This window comes from Crocodylus siamensis, chromosome 3, assembly GCF_052110815.1.
Source record: "Crocodylus siamensis isolate JL-2025a chromosome 3, ASM5211081v1, whole genome shotgun sequence".
Lineage (NCBI taxonomy): Eukaryota > Metazoa > Chordata > Crocodylia > Crocodylidae > Crocodylus > Crocodylus siamensis.
This window is the reverse complement of record NC_143397.1, coordinates 248,617,865-248,637,733: the sequence shown is the minus strand read 5'-3', so window position 1 is coordinate 248,637,733 and position 19,869 is coordinate 248,617,865. Positions and strand designations below refer to the sequence as shown.

General features: G+C 48.7%; 1 pseudogene; it reads left to right on the top strand.

Annotated features, from left to right (window-relative positions):
• Positions 1 to 4,879: 4,879 nt before the first annotated feature.
• Positions 4,880 to 19,869, top strand: part of LOC149869659 (uncharacterized) — a 168,779-nt pseudogene continuing 153,789 nt past the window's right edge.

Genomic DNA, 19,869 nt, shown 5'->3' with positions numbered 1-19,869 from the left:
AGTTTGTGCCCACTGATGCTACATTGCCGTAGCAGCGAGCTATGTCGCTATAGCTCATCACTATGGGAACATAGTGTCTGGTGTAGGTGTGCCCATTATCACCTACATTTGGCCTCCAAAATTGCCATTTCTGGCAGTTATGTCAGAAGTGGAAATCTCTGCTCCGTCTTTAGGTTATTGGCTGAGGTTCCAGGGCTGGCAGTTAAAAAAAAAAATCAAGTGTTGACTTGTACGGATTATAGATGATGTGCAATTAGTGAGTGCAAATAAATTAATCCTGTAACCCAAGGGTGACATTCTTCCAGATTAAAACCCTCCCAAAAGTGAGATCTATTGGGCTTTAGACTAGTCTCACGGGGAGGAGATGAATACCCCTTCTCTTGCAATGTTTAAAAGTAAATCAGACAAAGCACATAAGAAAATGGAATAGAGGTGGTTACTTTTGCACTGGCAGAAAATGGACCAGATACCTCACAGGCCTTTTCAGGCTCTAAATTCTCTAATTCCTTACCCTGCACTTCAAATAGTTAGATATTTGCAGCAAGTAAAACTATATTTTTATGTAGAATTGTAGGTATAAATAATGGTGGTTTCTGGCCTCCTCTTGCTTTGTCTTATCATTCCTGCTGCTTTGTCTTATTTTGGTATATTTGAAAACGATAAACACTGAGCAAGCCATTACTGCTTGCTGATTATGAATTACCTAACCTGAGGCCACAGCAAAAAGCAACAGCGTCTCTCAAATGGCAAGATGCTTTCGCCAACAAATGTATCCCAATGTTCTGAGCTGCAGCTGGACTTTTCTGCTGGCTTAGTCAGTCAGGTGTTGTGTTTTTCCAAAAAAAGAAATGTTCAGCTAAGGAGAAAAAAAAGGGCCTCTTCTCCTTGCTCTTTGAAAAATTGTAACATTTGCTATGGACTATCATTGCAATCAGAGCTTTATTCTCTTCCACTGGCAGTCTTACGAACAGTTTCTGGTGCGGGGAACACAAGAGAAAGCTCATTCACAGCATAATGGAGCAGCGAACCAAACACTGAGAGCTTAGTGATGCCCCAGATAAACTCGCTCCCAAAAGAGCTGAGGGATGCCACTAATGTGCTTCTGAATGCAAACAGAAAATCGAAGGCAGCATCATCCACTTCTCCAAAACAGAGGCAAAGTATCCTGCCGTCCTCCACCAGTGCTTCTCGTGATAAGCCAAGAGCTGCCCTTTTGCTGCAAAATCCAACTTTCCTCCTCCAATTCAAAAGCCAGTGAAAGACAAACCTGGCATCTGAAGCAGCCCCTCTAGGTTTGACCCATTTATGGGCACAACCTCGCTGCTGTCTGTGGTTTCACGTGCATCTTACTTAATCAAGTCTTATCTACTGATGTGTACTGCAACCTGTTCTCTTGTCTAGCGCCTGCTCATCAGTTTAGCTCTAGGAGCAGGAGGGATTGCAAACTCTCTAGGAGTCCTGCTTAAAGCAGTCACAGCTAGCCTTCAGATATGCTGCTCCTGCCTTCAGATCAAAAGACCATCTGCCGGCCCTTCAGAAGAGCCACTACATCCCAGGTACACATACAGAGTGAGAGGAAAGGAAGGCACTCGCACCTAATCCTTCATTCTGGAGGAAGAGTGAGAAAGGAGCTTCATGCCAAAAGGGGGCAGGAAGAGATGGTTGAAAGGGATGACAGAGAGAAAGCGAGAGCTCTCACTCCTCCAAAAGAAGTCCCTGATGCCCTGCTCCCAAAAGGAGGCCACTTATTCCATCTAGTATATGCTATTTCCTCCAGGCAGAATAAAAGAGAGACGAGGATCAGACTGAAGTTAGGATGCAAGCAGTGGGATCATAGGCTGTCTTTTAAGATGTTGGAGAGGGGTAGGCAGCCACAGGAGCTGCTTCCAAGGTTGGGCGTTGTAGGGAAGAAGATGTTGTGTGTAGGCACTTCTATAGGTTGGGGAAATTTGAATTACTTCCCAGGTATTTGAGTGCATGTCTGAACTAAATCAGACTTCTGCACCTTCTTAGCTTTGTCCACCGTTCAGTTCTGCAGTTTTTCCTGTTAGGTTTTGTCCATTTTTTTTCCTTAAATCTGGTTGAGCCAAGTTTCTGGTATAATTTGGCATAGAGATGACCATTTCTGTTAGGGAGTCGCAATGAGCATAGCTCCAGTTCTAGTAGCCATTCATTAAAATCATGCGGTGACCTATGTGAAATGAACTGGTCTTCTTTCAGTATGAAGAGGACAGGACCCATAGCTCTGGATGGGAAGTCCATTTTTTACAACTGCTTTGACTGCACACTGTCAGAAGATAAAACTGAAAAAAGGACAAATGTATACGATCAGGATCCTAGGGAAAGACCCCCCAAAATGAATGAATCTCAAGCTACTTTGCTGCACCTGCTCCTATGGCAGGGTTGTGGCACACGCATGCAGCCATGGAGTTTGCTGTAAACTTCACCTCAGTGGATAATGCGGGAACCTTGGTCCCCAAAGCTGGAAGTCTGGCACACTTCACCAGTCCTAAATGTACCTTAAATCCCTATCAAAATTTGTTTAAATCCAAAAAACCCAACAGTGGAATATCATACATAATGCAGAGTTCTTACCAAACTTTACTGTGCTCAAGATTGTGAAATTTTACAATTAATCCCCTTTAAAGAAAAGTGTTGAAGATAAACTCTCATCAAGAAAAGGCGTTACAAAAATGTAACAAAAAGAGGGGTCAGCAGAGGACACTTTGGTCTGAACAAATAGAAGATGGCCTGCAGTCACCTTTTCTTTACCCAGGCACAACTAATGTACACGAAGGGACAGTCTCTTATTGTGTGTATGTACAGCGCCTAGCAGAATCACAGTAGGAGCCTCTATCAGCTACTGTAATGCAAATAATTCATCATCATTTGAGTCAGCTGTTACAATGTATGCTGCACAGTGGAGTGACTGTTCATTAGCCCTGGTGTGTACTTTGAAAACAGCTACAAATTAAAACTCTTTTAAAATTCAAAGTATTATTTGCCTATGTGCTGTTTTCATTGAGTAAACACAAGTTGAGGGCAAGCATGGAAGAGACTGCTGTATCCAGACTGCAGAGAGATCTTGCATCCTAGTTATCACAGAATCACAGAAAGTCAGGGTTGGAAAGGACCTCAGGAGGTCCAACCCCCTGCTCAAAACAGGATTAGCCCCAATGAGATCATCCCAAAGTTTTGTATAGCTGGGTCTTAAAAATCTCCAAGGATGGAGAATTCACCACCTCTCTGGGTAACTTGTTCCAGTGTTTTACTACCCTCCTAATGAGAAAATTCTTCCTACTATCTCACCGAAACTTCCCTTGCTGCAACTTGAGCCCATTGTACCTTGTTCAGTCAACTCCCACCACTGAGAACAGCCCAGCTCCATCCTCTTTTGAACCCCACTTCCAGTAATTGAAAGCTGCTATTAAATTCTCTCTGTCTTCTCATCTCTACACTTATTAAGCCCAGTTCCCTCAGCCACTGCTCAGAAGTCATGTCCCCAGCCCCCAAACCATTTTTGTTGCTGTCTGCTGGACTCTCTTCAATTTGTCCACATCCTTTTTGTAGTGGGAGCCCAAAATTGGATACAGGATTCCAGATGTGGTTTCACCAGTGCTGAATAGAGGGGAATAATCACTTCCTTTGACCTACTGGCAATACACCTACCAATGCAGCCCAGGATGCCATTAGCCTTCTTGGCAACAAGGGCCCACTGCTGGCTCATATTCAGATTATTGTCCGCTGTAACCCCCAGGTTCTTTTCTGCAGAGCTGCTGCCCAGCCAGTCACCCCCAGCCTGTCCCGGTCATGGGATTGCTCTGTCCTAAGTGCAGGACTTTCCACTTGTCCTTGTTGAATCTTGCAAGATTTCTTTTGGCCCAATCCTCCAATTTGTCACTCTGAATCCTAGTACTACCCTCCAGCATATCCACTACCCCCTCCCAGCTTGGTGTCATCTGCAAACTTGCTGTGGGTACACTCTATGACATCTTCCAGGTTGCTGATGAAGACATTGAACAAAACTGAGTGTCCCGAACCCTGGGGCACTCCATTTGATACCAGCTGCCAACTAGATATTGAAACATTGATTACTATCCTCTGAGCCCAATGCTCCATCCAGTTTTCTATCCACCTTTCAGTCCTTTCACCCAGCCCATATTTCCTTAGCTTGCCTGCAAAAATGTTGTGGGAGACTGTATTAAAAGCCTTGCTAAAATCAAGGTACACCACATCCCAGTCTTCCTGTATCCACAGTACCAGTCATCTCATCATAGAAAGCAATCAGGGAGCACCCCCGGGGTTCACCCTCGGGGAGCAGGCTCCAGAGGCACCGGATCCCCCCAGCAGGGGAGCATAGGGGGCAGGACTACCAGCAGGCACTTCCGGGAAGACTGGAGCACCTGATTGGCTGCTGGGGCAGTGGCAGGAATTTCAAACCACGGCCTTTAAAAGCTGTGGTTTGATGTAGCCCCCAGCACTCAGGAGCCGGGAGGAGAGGAGGGATCTGAGCAGATGTGTGTCCCGCACGCATGTGCGCCCCCTTACCTGACCCAGAGTGGAGGCAGATGCAGCAGCAGTGGAGCCAGCAGCGGGGGCAACAACAGCTGGTCCCCACAAAGGTAAGTGGGGCAGAGGGAGCCAACACAGCTGAACTGGATCCAGAGGGGAAACCCCTCAGATCCCTTTTAGCTGAGCCAGTAGGGAGCCGTGCTCCCAAGCCGCGCCATGTGAAGAGAGCATGCAAACAGGCACACTCTGTAAGAGTGCACTGGCATTTGCACTGGTGTTTGCGCTGGCAGGTGGGCCAGGAGGGAGACTCCTGCAAGTGTAGGGTGAAGGCACCACACAAAAATATAAATAAACAGCAATTTATATAATGGTGTTGATACAGAGTGCTGCTAGGGGCCCTGCCTGGGGGGCGCTGCCTACCCAGGGCTTGTCTGAGGCCGCCACCCAGCTGGCGTCCCCCTGCCCCCCAGCCTGTGGGGGATGCCTAGCAGTGCCAGGGGTGCAGGGATTGAGGGCCCCCACACCTGTCCAGCAGGTGCCTATCTTAGGGCCCTGGAGGCACAGGTGAGGGAGCTCCAGAAGGAGGTTAGCAGGCTGAGGGGAATCAGGGAGGCGGGGGATGAAATTGATGATTATTTCCTTTCCCTACAGGGCCATGAACCCAAGGAAGAAGCACCCTGGGAGGTGCCCTCCACTGCAGAGTGGCAGACAGTCACCTCCAGAACCAGGACTGCTCTCAGCAAAGCAGTACCAGTTCCTCCAGTCCAGCTGGAGAACAGGTATAAGGCCCTGGAGACACTGCAGGAGGAGGGAGAGGAGGCAACCGGAGATGAGGCAACTCCACACTCTCCACACTCTGAACAGGCCAAAAGAGCTAAGCAGACCCAGAGGAGGAAATGTTGAGCGATCATCATAGGCGACTCCGTCCTGAGCGGTATGGAGGGTCCCATCTGTCTCCAGGACCCCTTGACACACAACGTCTACTGCCTGCCCGCAGCAAAGATTCAGGATGTGACGGCGATGATCCAGGCCATGATACAGCCCGCCAATTACTACCCTATGGTCCTAATCCATGTGGGTACTAGTGATGTGGCCAGGAGAATCCCTGATCACCTGATACCACACTACCACACTCTGGGGGGCGTGCTGAGGGAGATAGAGGCACAGGTGGTATTCTCTTCTGTCCTACCAGTAAGCGGACGTGAAAGACAACATAAGATCTGCATCAGAGAGACCAACTGGCAGCTTCAGGAATAGTGTCTCGAGGCGGGCTTCAGCTTCCTAGACAATGACCCACACATCAGGATGACAGACATGCTCGAGTGGGATGGGCTCCACCTTTCCCCCAAAGGTAAGTGTGTGTTCTCTTCTAGGTTGTCAGATCTCTTCCAGTGGGCTTTAAACTAGGCTCATTGAGGGAAGGGGAAGATGAGGGCGGAGGAAACCTTGGACCACTAAACCAAGCCTCACCCACAAAAACAGCCCAGCCTAGACCGACGATGAGCAGAACAAATCTGGAGGGATGTGGCCAGATAAGCCACAGGGGCCAGGGCAATGCTGAGATTAGGGGGCCAGTGCACACATCTTCAGGAGGCCTCAAATGCCTCTATACAAACGCTCGTAGTATAGGAAACAAGCAGGAGGAACTTCCCCTCTTGCTAGCTGACACCAACCCAGACATAATGGAGCTCACAGAAACATGGTGGGACCCAATGCATGATTGGGTGGTAAATATAAAGGGCTATAGGCCGTATAGGAGGGACAGGACAGGGAGGAAAGGCAGGGGTGTGGTGCTGTACGTCAAGGAGGAATACACATCCTCATCAAGTAGCACAGGGTTAGAGCAGGGGCACACTGAAGTGCTCTGGGCTAGAATACAAGGACATTGAGGGGAAAGAGACTTAACGGTGGGGGTCTACTACAGACCACCCAACTAAGGGGAAGCGCAAGACCAGGAATTCTTAGGTCAGCTCACCGAGGTAGTTAAGTCAAAGGATGTGGTCAACATGGGTGACCTGAACTTTCCAGACACCTGCTGGGAAGAGCAGTCAGCCAGGTGTGACCGCTCACGTAGGTTCCTAGCCAAAATACAGGACCTCCATCTAACCCAGGAGGTGTATAGCCCCACCAGGACCCGGTGCTGGCCATGGGCGATGACCTGATGAGGGGACTGAGGGGGCTCGACCACCTGGGTGACAGCGATCATCGCCTGATGGAATTCACCATCCAGTGCAGGGTGGCAAAGGCCTACAACAGGACAGAAGCCCTGGACTTCAGGAGAGTGGACTTCAATGAGGTAAGGAGAATAGTTGGAGAGGCACTGAGGTCCCAGAGGGGAGGGGAGTCAGGTGTCCAAGAAGAGTGGTTCTTCCTTAAAGAGATGATCCTCAAAGCCCAAAGGAAGGTAATCGCAACATGGATCAAAGGGGGCAAGAGGACACAAAGGCCCCTGTGGTTCACCAAAAGCATATGGGAACATCTCCTAGCTAAAAGGGAGGCACACACCCAATGGAAGGGAAGGGCCATCACCAGGGAGGACTATACCTTGGTTGCTCGGGGATGCAAGGGGGGCAGTCAGGAAGGCCAAGGTGGAGATAGACCTGGGACTAGCGACCCAGATCAAGGATAACAAGAAGTCCTTTTTTAAATATAGGGGATAAAAAGAAGGTACCGGGTAATGTGGGGCCTCTGCAAGACACGCTAGGAAATCTGGTCGTCACACCAGCTGACAAAGCTAACCTATTTAACGATTTCTTTGCCTCCATTTTCCTGAGCAGTGACCAGATCAGCCCCTCCCACCAGGACCCCTGCAGGCCCCCAGGGGAGGCGCACCCAGGCTTAGGGTCAGTGAGGATCTAGTCAGGGAACTTCTGGAGGGACTGGATGTATTTAAATCAGCTGGCCCTAACGATCTCCACCCCAGAGTGCTGAGGGAATTAGCAGACCCCTGGCACGGCTTTACGAGCACTCATGATGCTCTGGTGTGGTACCAGAGGACTGGAAAAGGGCCAATGTGGTTCCCATTTTCAAAAAAGGGAGGAAGGAGGATCCAGAAAACTATAGGCCAATTAGTCTTACCTCGATCCTGGGTAAGCTTTTTGAGAGTATTATCCTGGTGCATGTCCATGAGGGGCCAGCAGGGGAGATCATGCTTAGGGGCAACCAACATGGGTTCATTAGAGGCAGGTCCTGTCAGACCAACCTGGTGGCCTTCTATGACCAGGTCACTAAATCATTAGACTCAGGGGTAGCAGTGGACATAGTCTTTCTGGACTTTTGGAAGGCCTTTGACACTGTCTCTCACCCCGTTCTCATAAAGAAACTGGGGGGCTGTGGTGTCGACACCCACACAGTCAAATGGGTCGCCAACTGGCTGGAGGGCTGCACCCAGAGAGTGGTGGTGGACGGGTCATTTTTGACCTGGAGGGATGTGGGCAGTGGGGTCCCCCAGGGCTCGGTCCTCTGGCCCGCACTGTTCAACATCTTCATCAGCGAATTGGACGAGAGGGTAAAAAGCACCCTGTTCAAATTTGCAGACAACACTAAGATGTGGGGGGATGTGAGTATGCTAGAAGGGAGGAATAGGCTGCAATCAGACCTAGACAAGTTACAGGGTTGGGCGGATGAGAACAGGATGGGATTCAACATCGACAAGTGCAAGGTGCTGCACCTGGGGAAGAAGAACCAGCACCATACCTACAGGCTGGGGAACTCCCTTCTTGTCAGCGCAGAGGCAGAAAAGGATTTTGGAGTCACTATTGATGCCAAAATGAACATGGTCCGACAGTGTGGGGACATGGTCAGGAAGGCCAACCATACCTTGTCATGTATCCACAGATGCATCTCAAGCAGGTCCAAGGAGGTGATCCTCCCCCTCTATGCAGTACTGGTCAGGCTGCAGTTGGAGTACTGCATCCAGTTTTGGGCACCGCACTTCAAGAGGGATATGGACAACATGGAGAAGGTCCAGAGGAGGGCCACTCACATGATCAGGGGACACCAGGGCAGACCCTATGAAGCAAGGCTATGGGACCTGAGCCTGTTCAGCCTCCACAAGAGAAGGCTGAGAGGGGATCTGGTGGCCATCTATAAACTTACCAGGGGCACCAGCGGGGAATGGGAGAGTTCCTGTTCCCCCAAGCACTACCAGGAGTAACTAGGAATAATGCCACAAGTTGACTGAGAGCAGGTTCAGGCTAGACATCAGGAGGTGCCGCTTCATCGTCAGGGTGGCTAGGATCTGGAACCAGCTTCCAAGGGAAGTGGTGCTCGCTTCTACCCTGGGTGGTCAGACTTGATGATCTGCTCAGGTCCCTTCTGACCCTACCTACTATGAAACTATGAAGGTTGGTCAGGCATGACTTGCCCTTAGTGAATCCATACTGACTGCTCCTAATCACCTTTTTCTCCTCCAACTGCTTAGAAATGGATTCCCGGAGGATCTGCTCCATGATTTTTCCAGCAGCTGCAGTAAGGCTGGCTGGCCTGTAGTTCCCTGGATTCTCCTTTTTCCCTTTCTTAAATATGGGCACTAGGTTTGCTCTTTTCCAATTGTCCAGGACCTCTCCTGATCACCAAGTATTTTCAAACATGATGGCCAGTGGCTCTGAAATCTCATCAGCCAACTTCCCCAGCACTCTTGGATGCATCCCATCCAGTCCCATGGACTTGTACACATCCAGCTTTTGTAAATAGTTCCAAACCTGTTCTTTCACCACTGTTGGTTTCTCACCGCCTTCTCAAACTGTGCTCCCATTCAGTAAGGGACCCACACTTTCCCTGATCCTCCTTTTGCTACCGACATACTTGTAGAAACCCTTCCTGTTACCCTTCACATCCCTTGCTCATAGAGATACATAGCTATAGCTCTATTCATTTCACAAGACATCCTAATATCCATCAATATTGTCTGAAACACAGCATGGAAGACAGATGCAGCATGGTGTTAAATCATGTAGCTCAGCATTTAATCCTCTATCTTAGCCTTTTATATGGAGGTTTAACTCACTCTTTAGTGTAGATTTCATAGACATCAGGGCTGGAAGGGACCTCAGAAGTTCATTGAGTCCAGCCCCCCACCCAAAGGGAAGGAAGTCAGTTGGGGTCATAGGATCCCAGCAAGATAAGCATCCAATTTGCTCTTGAAGGTGTTCAGTGTAGGTGCTTGAACCACCTCCGATGGCGGGCTGTTCCAGACGTTGGAGGCTTGGACAGTAAAGAAATTCTTCCTTATGTCCAGCCTGAAACGGTCTTGCAGGAGTTTGTGACTGTTTGACCTCGTCATCGCTTGGGGCACTCTGGTGAACAAACATTCCCCCAGATCCTGGTGGTCACCCCGATAAACTTACAGGTGGCCATCAGATCACCCCCGAGCCTGCGCTTTTCCTGGCTAAAGAGCCACATGGCTTTCAGCCTCTCATCGTAAGGTCTGCTTTCCTGACCTCTGATCATGTGCATGGATCTTCTCTGGACTCTCTCAAGCTTCTCCACATCCTTTTTGTATTGTGGAGCCCAAAACTGGACACAATACTACATCTGTGGCCTCACCAAGGCTGAGTACAGGGGGAGAAGGACATCCTGGGATTTACTCGTGAAGCAGCTATGGATGCAAGCCAGCGTTTTGGTTGCTTTACTAGCCACAGCATCGCATTGCAGGCTCATGTTCATTTTGTGGGCAATCATGACCCCCAAGTCTCTTTCTTCCATAGTGTTAGCCAGTGTAGCACTGCCGAGCCCATAAGAATGCTTCAGGTTTTTTTTCCCAAGGTGGAAAAAACAGTGTTTCAGTGTTAAACACCATGAGGTTCTCGTCCGCCCATTTGCTGAGCCTGTCCAGGTCGGCCTGGATCACCTGCCTGTCTTTTGGATGCTTTGCCCCAAAGTTTGGTGTCTGCTCCTGACTCCAATGTCCACATCATTAATGAAGATGTTGAACAATATGGGTCCACGGACAGAGCCTTGGGGGACCCCACTGGTCACAGGACACCATGATGAGTGACTGCCATCAATTACTACCCTCTGGGTCTGATCATGGAGCCAATTTCCCAGCCAGTTTATCATGGTGGACCCAAGGCCACAATTGGCAAGTTTCGCCAAGAGGTGATCATGGGATACCAGATCGAAGGCTTTTTTGAAGTCAAGATATATCATATCAATCTCTTCTCCCTTGTCCAGGTGATAGGTCACCTAGTCATAGAAGGAAATGAGATTGGTCAAGCAAGACCTACCCACAACAAACCCGTGCTGGCTATCCCTTAGGATGTTGGCTTCGGCTAGTCCATTAAGGATGGCCTCTTTAATAAACTTTTCTAAGATCTTTCCCGGGATAGAAGTCAGGATGATGGGTCTATAGTTAGCCGGATCCACTTTCCTCCCTTTTTTGAAGATAGGCACCACGTTCCAGTCTTTGAGCACTACACCAGAGTGCCAGGAGTTTTTGAAGACCCGTGCCAGGGGCTGGGCTATGACGCTCGCCAGCTCCTTGAGTACCCTGGGGTGCAGGTTGTCAGGGCCGGCTAACTTGAAGGTATCCAGCTTCTCAAGATGTTCCTTCACGAGGTCAGCATTAATGGAGGGCAGTGGATCTCCCTCACCCGGACCTCCCTGTCCCATAGCGGGCATGGGCATCCAATGGGATGATGGGACTCATCCCATGTATGTTCTCTTGTTTCCCTTTGATTGGTTGGTCTAGGAAGCTGCTTCACAGAGTTCATTTAGACCAAATGCTCACACATGGTAACTACTTCTTGCGGTATAGCAGCATCCCCCCAGGACACCACTCAGCAGAGGACACGCTGGGATGACCCACGTTCTGCTCTGCAAGGATACAAGCCAAGGCACAACCCCACCCTGCTCCAAGTCCTAGCCCTTTAAAGCTATGCATTCTGGGATTTGTAGTTTCATGGAAAGGTCATGTGATAGTAGGCCACAGCAAAGCCTGGTGGGAAAAGGGACCAAGGTATAAAAGAGCTACCTGTGGCTTAATAGTAGGAAGTGTTTTGAAGGGAGTCACTTGTGGTATGGGAATGAACCAAAATGAGGGTATTCCCTGCTGAGAGGACCTAGGAATTGAGCATGGGAAGATATCTTTAAGGCCCGCAGAAAGAACAATTGGGTGGTTGAAGGTGAGGGAGGAAGGGAGTAGGACAACAGCATGACAGCAAGGGCTGGCCTGGGCACATTCTCTCGGTTAGAAGTCTCCAGGCCAGGGAAAGTGGAAGGAAGCTCTCTCTGCTCCCCTTCTCTCCCATATCAAGTAAAAATGACTAGGACAGACCCTGTGGAAAGGGTTGTAGGGCCAGGAAGGCATAGAATAATAGTCCTAGATGATAAAGGGCCATGTGACCCATGGAAAGCAAAGAAGTGTTTGTGCTCTCTAACTACCTCCAGCCAAATCAGCAGCTTGCCAAGAACCAGGATACATCTTTTAGCAGAGGGAAACGCACCTGCTGGAGAGGTAAGACTTGATTGCCGTGCATTATACATTAAGCTGCAGGAATCCTGCTCAGTTGGATTATACTTATACTTGCTATAAGTTCTATAAAGCCTATATGGGAGTTTTGTGGGGGGATCTTCTTTTTGGGAGTGCAGAGTAAGCAGGGAATGCAGGAAATCCTGTCATCTTGGCAGAAACAAGGCCGAATATAAAATTAGAGCTGGGTGACTTGCGGTAAGTAGTTTCAGGACAGCCAAACATACCTTTATTCAGGAAATGAGCTATATGTAAATCTAGATTGCATTTGCCAGATACTTGCAGCTGGAAAACTCCTTGTGGGGGTTTGGAGGTGGGTTCAAATTTGCTTAGGTACTAGAGAAAACTGAACGTGGATCTTCTGCACCCTGGATGAGAAGCCAGACCACTTGACTAATGGAAAATAGGAGCCAGAACTTACTGGTGCTGTGTAGCATTGAAGCCTAACCCTTCTCTTCCATTACTTTACTTCTGGGGCTTTTTTAAATGCCCCAAATGGGAACAAAGCACATCTTGTGTTGGATGGAACAAAACGCTCCACTCATCCAGAAACAAAAAAGTCTTGGCTTTGTGTCAGATGAAATAATTCTTTCAAGTTTGTTTTCCCCGCCTTTCTTTCCTCCCAAAACTTTGCACAGTATTAAACATAGCTGCCATAGTTAACACTTAGAAATTCAAGACTCCGAATGCGCTGCGAGCTGTAAACTCAGGGGCATCGCTCTAGCATCAGAATGAAACTGAAATCCCGTTGGTCTGAAGATAGGAGTGATGTGGTGAATCTTCTTTCCCCTTGAGCAATCCTGATGCTATCCTACAGAGGTTACAGGTGCATGTGTACAAAAATGCTATAAATAAAGCTGACTTTGATCTCTGTGTTCTGCGTTGGCTTTGGCCACAGAGCTTGCGCATTTCAGGTTCATAAAACAATAGGTCTCTCTCAAGCTGCTGATAGAGGGCATTTGTAGACAACACATTAAAGCGGGTTAAATGCCCTTTTGCACTGCTTTAATGGTGTTGCTGTTTGCATAAGTTTGCAAATTCGGCGGCATATTGTGTGTTAATTCCAGCCGCTGTAGCAAATTCAGCGATGAAATGTGCCTTAATGACTTTGGGCCACAGCAAATTAAAACACCTCTGAGGAGTTTAGTTTGTTACCTTACAGCCATGGAGGGGATCACTGGGCTCCATGCAGACAGCCCCAGCAGGCAGCTCTGCAGCAGCCCAGGAAGGCAGCTGCACTGAAGGGGGGGGTGGGAAAAACAGTGAGCCTGATCTTTTTTTTCCTTCCCTGGAGCCTGCCTGCCTGCATGAGCTGTGCGGGGGCCCAGTGCTTCCCTCTGCCGCTGCGGTGCTCCCTGGGACCACCCAAGCCGGGCAGGTGCTGCCTGGAGTGGGGCTGCTGCTGCCATAAAGGGACTGCTTGGCCCACCAGCTCGCTCTCCCCTACCTGCCACCGGAGAGGCAGGTAAGGACACAGGTGTACATGACACGGGGGTTTACTTTGCCTTAAATTAAAGCAGTGTTTTTAAAAAAACTACCGCTTCAATTTAAACCCCCATGTTGTCTACAAATGCCCAGGGGTATCAAATTGGCATCCCTTAAACAATTGTGTCCAAATCTGAGCTAGCAGCTGAGGGAATGGCATTGTGCTGTAATACCACACTCTGCAGTACAATGTTCCTGTCCAGACTTATCAATCACTGACAACTAGAGCTTCTCATAGTGAGTTCTTGGGAGCTCAAGTGCTTCAGTATAGTTTAAGTATCTAGGTAAAACATGTATCTATAAGTGTCCTGCCTTCCCTGAGGAGAAGGCTTCCTTTTACAACAGAAATTATGTGAAGTCTTATGCTCTTGTTCACTTAGGCAAGGTACAGACATTCAAGAAGCCTGAGGCAGAATCAATCTAAGTTACATGGTTTTCTGTAAGTGGCATAGGTAAGCTCAGTAGCAAACAGAACACATTTTCTCTTTGGTGGGAGTAGGTCCACACATGCAGGCACCTGCGCTTGCAGCAGCTCAAGTAGCAGTGGCACAAATTTGTTCTGGAGATATGTGCCACATATGCTTGAACATGCACTTTGGTGTAGGGCAAATTGTGCCACCTGGGGCAAACTGACCCTACCCAGCTCCTGCTAGATCTTCAGGCAGAAGGAGCTAGAGGCTGGAGCCAGCACCTGTGCCCTGGCTCTCAGGAGCTTCTGGGGCCTGACCAAGTGGTATCTAGGGACACTAGCCCCCTGTGCCAGCTGGACTGTCAGAAGATGTGCTCACTGCAATAGCCCACTTCAAACTATCAATGCACGGTCAGCCACCTTGTCTGCCATCCTTCTGGGTCCCCAGTGCTGATCCTGGGCAGGCTTCTCTGCCCAGGTCCTGCTGCTTGCCTGACTAGCAGAGAGCTGGTGTTCCCTGTTTAAAAATTGCAAATTCTCTGATAAAAACCTCCCAAATTCTCTCATTAAAATACCCAAAATCCATGTTCCTCTGTGATTTTAAAATGAAATATCACTGTATATAGAGAGAAAAGTTAGGCAATGTTTTATTGATATATTTACTATTTTAAAGCAATTTGGAAGCCTACCAGTATCTCCTATCATAATAAAATGAATTCTAAATATGTATACACTTTGGTGTTTGCATTTGGTTTTTTTGTCACAGAAAAATCAGGGCTATCCCTGCCCCACTTCGCTCACCAGGACATAGAGCACTGAGCAGCACTAATATGCCAGTGCCCCTCACTCCTGACCCATAGCCCCTGCCTACACCCACTAGCTCCCTCCTGGAAGCTCTGTCCCAGCACCAGGATAGGAGTCCAACTGCAGCTGTCCCACTCACCCACTGCTTTGTGGCTCTCAGCAGTACCAGGCCTTGCAACTCTGCTCCCTGTGCCTGTGCCCAGCTCCGATGATACCTGTGTCATTCCTGAGAAGCCCTTGACTAGGGCTCAGGGCTTTGGCTAGGCAAGCCCCATCCCTTCCAAGCTGGCCTCCCCCTACACAGGCTGCTCTAGGGAGGCAGAATCCCCTCACAAACCCCACACCTGCCCCCATACCCCTTCCCCCCCAAACCGCACATCCCCCCTGACAAATCTTGCACTCTGCATGCCCAGCCACCAGACAAGTTGGGACAGGACCTGATGCTGGGAGCCATAGCTTCAGGGGCAACTGCCACACTGCAGTTCTGCCCTGTACCCACACTGGGGTATGGTCCCAAGAACCACTTTGGGATGTGTGATAGGTTGCAGGAAGCAGTGAAGGTGACAGCAGGGGTGACTGAGACAGAGAGAGAGAGATATGGGAGTCAAGGATGGGGGAAGCTCTGGGTAGAAGAGGCATGGGTGAGTGTAGGGTTTATGAGGGTGAGGTTTGTGGAGGCGGTGTGGGCAAGGGTTTGAGGTGGTGTGGGGTTTGTGGGTTGGTATGTGGGTGGGAGGTTTGTGGGGGTGGCTTACAAGTGTGGGGTTTGTGAGTGGATGGTGGGGGAATTTGTGGGAGTGGGGGGACTGCTGGGGAGGGGTGGGTTCCATGCCTACCTCAATGCACAGCATGCAGGCCCCCCTGCATGATGCACAACCCCACCCGCGGCAGCAGCAGTGGTGGTTGTCAGGGCACTCATGCCAGCTCCTGGTAGGCGGCACTGGCCTGGCACATGCACTCACACAGAACTTAGCCCCTCTTTCTGTCATCCAGGGTCCTGGCACCACATGCAGTAGCCTCACGCCCTCAGGCCAGGCCGAGTCCTGCCTCTATGGGCCCTGCACACCATTGGGCTGGGCTGGCTCCATGTAGGCAGGACCAGGCACAGCCCAACAGTGCATGGCTTCTGCTTGCAGTGCCAGGACCAAAGGTAACAGTAAGAACTGGCCCAATTCTGCCCACTGGTGCACATCAGCAGGCTGGACCAGTGCCCCGTGCCATGTGAAGCTACCGGATGTCTCTGCCAGGAGCAGGCATGAGCACCCTGATGGCCTCTGCTGATGCTGCAATGGGGGCTATACACCATGCCATGTGGCAGGCAGGGGACCTACCCCTCCTGAGCAGTTTCTCTACCCCCACAGTCTCCCCACCCCCATGTCCCTACTTACCAGAGGTAGAGCCTGGGTCTGAGCTGCTGCTGCAGCCTTGCCCTCCTCCTATTTGCCCCAGCATGCTGAGGCAGTGTGCTGGAGCAGCAGAAGTACAGAGCAGCCATAGAGATGCTCTGGCTGGATGTAGTATTTTTTTTTTATACTGGGATTTCCCAGCATCAAATTTAGAGTCTAGACTGCAAATATACGGGAGGGGCAGAAAGGGGGGGGCACTTTTTTTCATCCCCAGCATGCCTCTTGCAGTGCCTCAAACTGCTTTGAGATGCTGTAACAGGCACGTGCTCGCTCATCTGGACTCTGCCATATGGGGGGTGGCAAATCTTAGATTGGGTTCTGCCATTTTTAAACCAGTCTGAGTGCCAAGCCTCTGTTTGTTATGGGTATAGACAGGTTTCTGATCACTTGTACTGGTAAAAGTGTAATGTCTGTACCAGGGCCTGGAATTTTTTAATTTGAAGTTGAGTTGCACAGAGCCCAGAGCCCCTGTGTTATCTGCATTACTTTTTTTTTGTGACATCTGCCATCCCAATCCCTAATAGCATAACTAGGCAGGTTTCGTTCATGGCATTAAGAATGACTAGATCATCTTGTCTAACCTCCTGTGTCACAGCTCACTTACTTATCCTGCCTAGAAGTGAAAGGAAAATAGCTTTTATGCTCTGTTAAAGTTGAAGGTAAATCTTGGTTTGCCCTAAACCAGGACTGTTCAGCTGGCAGCCACAGGCTGAATTTGCCATGTTGGAGGGCACCTGTCGTGCATATGTGTGTCGCGCTCCTAATGCCGGTGCATCCTTGACCTGCAAGCCTGGGTCGGCACGACCGGTTTGGCGCAAGGAGGGGGATTTATAACCGGACAGGTAGGTGATAATGGTGAGCAGGAGTCAGATGATTTAAACACAGCATATTGGTTACATAAAAAGTTTATTTTACTTACGCTACTGATGGCTTGCAGCATAGGCAGAGGAGTTGATTTATTCAGTTACAGCATGCAGATATCATGTTACCCAGCATTTACAGGGTGGGTAAGAGAGTTGCTTGTTACATTTTGATTGATTTTGAGTGATTCACATAAGCCGTTGCAGTCTGCAGATTACCGAGAGCTCTTGATAAGAAAGATAATGACAAAGATAGACGGGCCAGCAAGACAGGGGTACGCCAGAAAGTTACGTAGGCAGAGAGATATCTGTTGTGCACAATCTGTTCTTCTTGAGTGTATACGCAGTTCTCTGCTTTGGGCGGAAGTTCTTTCAAAGTTATATTTGGCAAAGTGACCAATTATTACACGCTAGGCATGAATAATTAACGAGTTGGCACCGATGCTCTCTTGTTTACTCAAGTTTCAGAAAAAGGGGGCGTTATTTTTACTGGGGTGGTACTGGTCCTGTTTGGTCACAGGATGGCGCGCGTAGTATATTACTTTAATTCTGCAATTTCTTCAAAGACAACCAATTTGGTATCTCGTTACCAGGTTACGGTATCTTTCTTGACATCATAGCCCTTGAATTATGTACAATTCAAGGTTAGCTTCTCTTTCTCATATGGGAGACTCAAGTGATTAAAAATGAAGCACAGACAGGGGTGTGTATATGCAGCACTGTTAATACAGAGGGATAAATTACAATTACAGAGTTTGTTGTGTTAGCTTCTGACCTTTTGCCATCTGACCTTTTGCCATCGGCATCTGAAATCAAAGACTTTGATCTTTGACAATGTGGTGCAGTGATACGGAGGGGAGCATCAGTCTGCTTGTGTGTAGTTCACTGCTGGGGTGCACCCACCTGTGGTGGGCCAGTACAGGGTGCTCCTGTGCCAAGCCACCTGCCTCCCTGCACCCAGCCAAAAATCAAGTTTTGAGTGCCTCCCTTGGGGCACTTACATATGGCTGAACCCCTTCTTGGAGCACACCAGCAAGCCTGGGCTAGCACTGCCACCACCCGGACTCCAGTCTTTGTTTGGGCCCTGTGTTGCCCGAGATACACAGGCCCTGTAGACCTTGGGATCTTGGAGTGCTTCTATTAGCCTGAAGCATAGCAAGTAGTTTCCCTCAGTCAGCCAAAAGAAGGGAGCAAAAAGGCGTGCCCAAACCCTGTCAAGCATGTACCACAAGGCTTGCTAATGGATAGCTTTATTGGTAGAGAGGGCAAGCTTGGGGAGGGGTATAAGTCAGAGAAGTATCAACAGAATAACCCTGAGCAAAGAGAACTGGCCTGAAAGCCATTGCATACACTTCTAGATTACTGTAAACTACATTTCTGGTTAAATTTCTGGTAATTTACTCACTTCTGCATCCTGATACAGAGAGCCATCTCTGTCTCCAAAAAAGTCCACAGATCCCCTGCTAGGAATAAAACTAACAAAGCTATGCCACTTCTTACTATGTTCCCTGTCCTGCAGGTTCCTCTTATACCAGATTGCATGCCTTCTGGGATAGGGATTATTTCTTAGCTAAGTGCATCCACTACAATTAAGTTCCAATCTATTCAGGACCTTTTGCACCGTAACATCCTGAAAACTAATAGTCAGCACTTAAACCCTTGTGGCCAAAACACTTTTGTCCATACCTGGAGTTGGTCGAGTATGAAAGGAGTTTCTCTCTTAAGTCTATCATCATTACTTGCACATAGGCTACAGAGGCTTCCCCAGTGCTTTAATCTTCTCCAAGTCTTCTACTTCCATTGCTGTAGGGAAGCAGACTTACAGGGATTTTTGTCTCTATTCCTAGTTGGGGTCTAACTGGCACAGTCTACATGTGTGCCGCTATGCCTGAATAAACTCCGCAGTAGGGCAGTACTTGTATTTTACTACCCTGCTGCAGAGTGAATTAGTTTCATGTGCCCCGTAGCTGTGTATGTGTAGATGGTGACACTTTACTGCACAGAAAACTAGTCTGAGCAGTGTAGATGCACCCACTGAATATAAAGACCTGATTTATATTCAAAATAAATCACTAAGAAGCTGTCCAAACCTGGGCAGGTCCTCTTTTGTTCCAGAAGTGAAAGCTGCAGAACATGGCAGAAGTATATGTGTCAGGACTTGAGAAAATCAAGCTACTTCAGACCTGTCTCCTGGATGGAGAAGGTGTTGATGCTGCACTTTCCAAAAGCAATACATTTACTGTTAAACAAGTCTTATAAGAGGAAATCTCTGTAGGGGATGTAACCTTCATTGTAGGTAAGGCTGTCGTGGAATAACAAGCCTCTTGAGAAAGAATAGCAGAGTTTGCATCACCCCCACCATAAGAAACTTGAGAGCACAAACGTATGGAAATACAAACCTCTCTGGCTCCTTGGCAGGGAGTTGTTTTTGGAGCAGCCTTTTAGACTCCATCTCAAATGCCTTCCTCCACCTTGCCTTGCAGGCCCAACACTACATGGAACTTCTCTCCATCTGGATCCAGCAAATATCTGGCTTTCATCATCCAAGCATCAGTCAGGAAAGACCATCAGAGGAACAAGAGCCTTGTATTTCTTTCTTTTGTAATATGCCTCACTGCCAGGCCAGGATGTGAGAGGCAAACATATCAGCCATGGTTGCTAGGTGGCAGTACGTGACAGTAGACTTCAGAAAAACCCCTTTGGCTTTGTGCGCTCACTCACCCCTCATTTGGGCAAATAGACAATCCCTTTTTGTGCCAGGGTAACTTTTCCTGTGTTTGGCTGTGTTTATATTAACACCCTGTTTGGAGAGAAGCAGCAGATAGACAATGGTATTTTTGTCTGAAAGCATGCTCTGAACTAAATACAAGCTTTAGCTGCAGTTGCTTATTTTTATCTAATCCCTTCCTTAGGGTTTAGTTG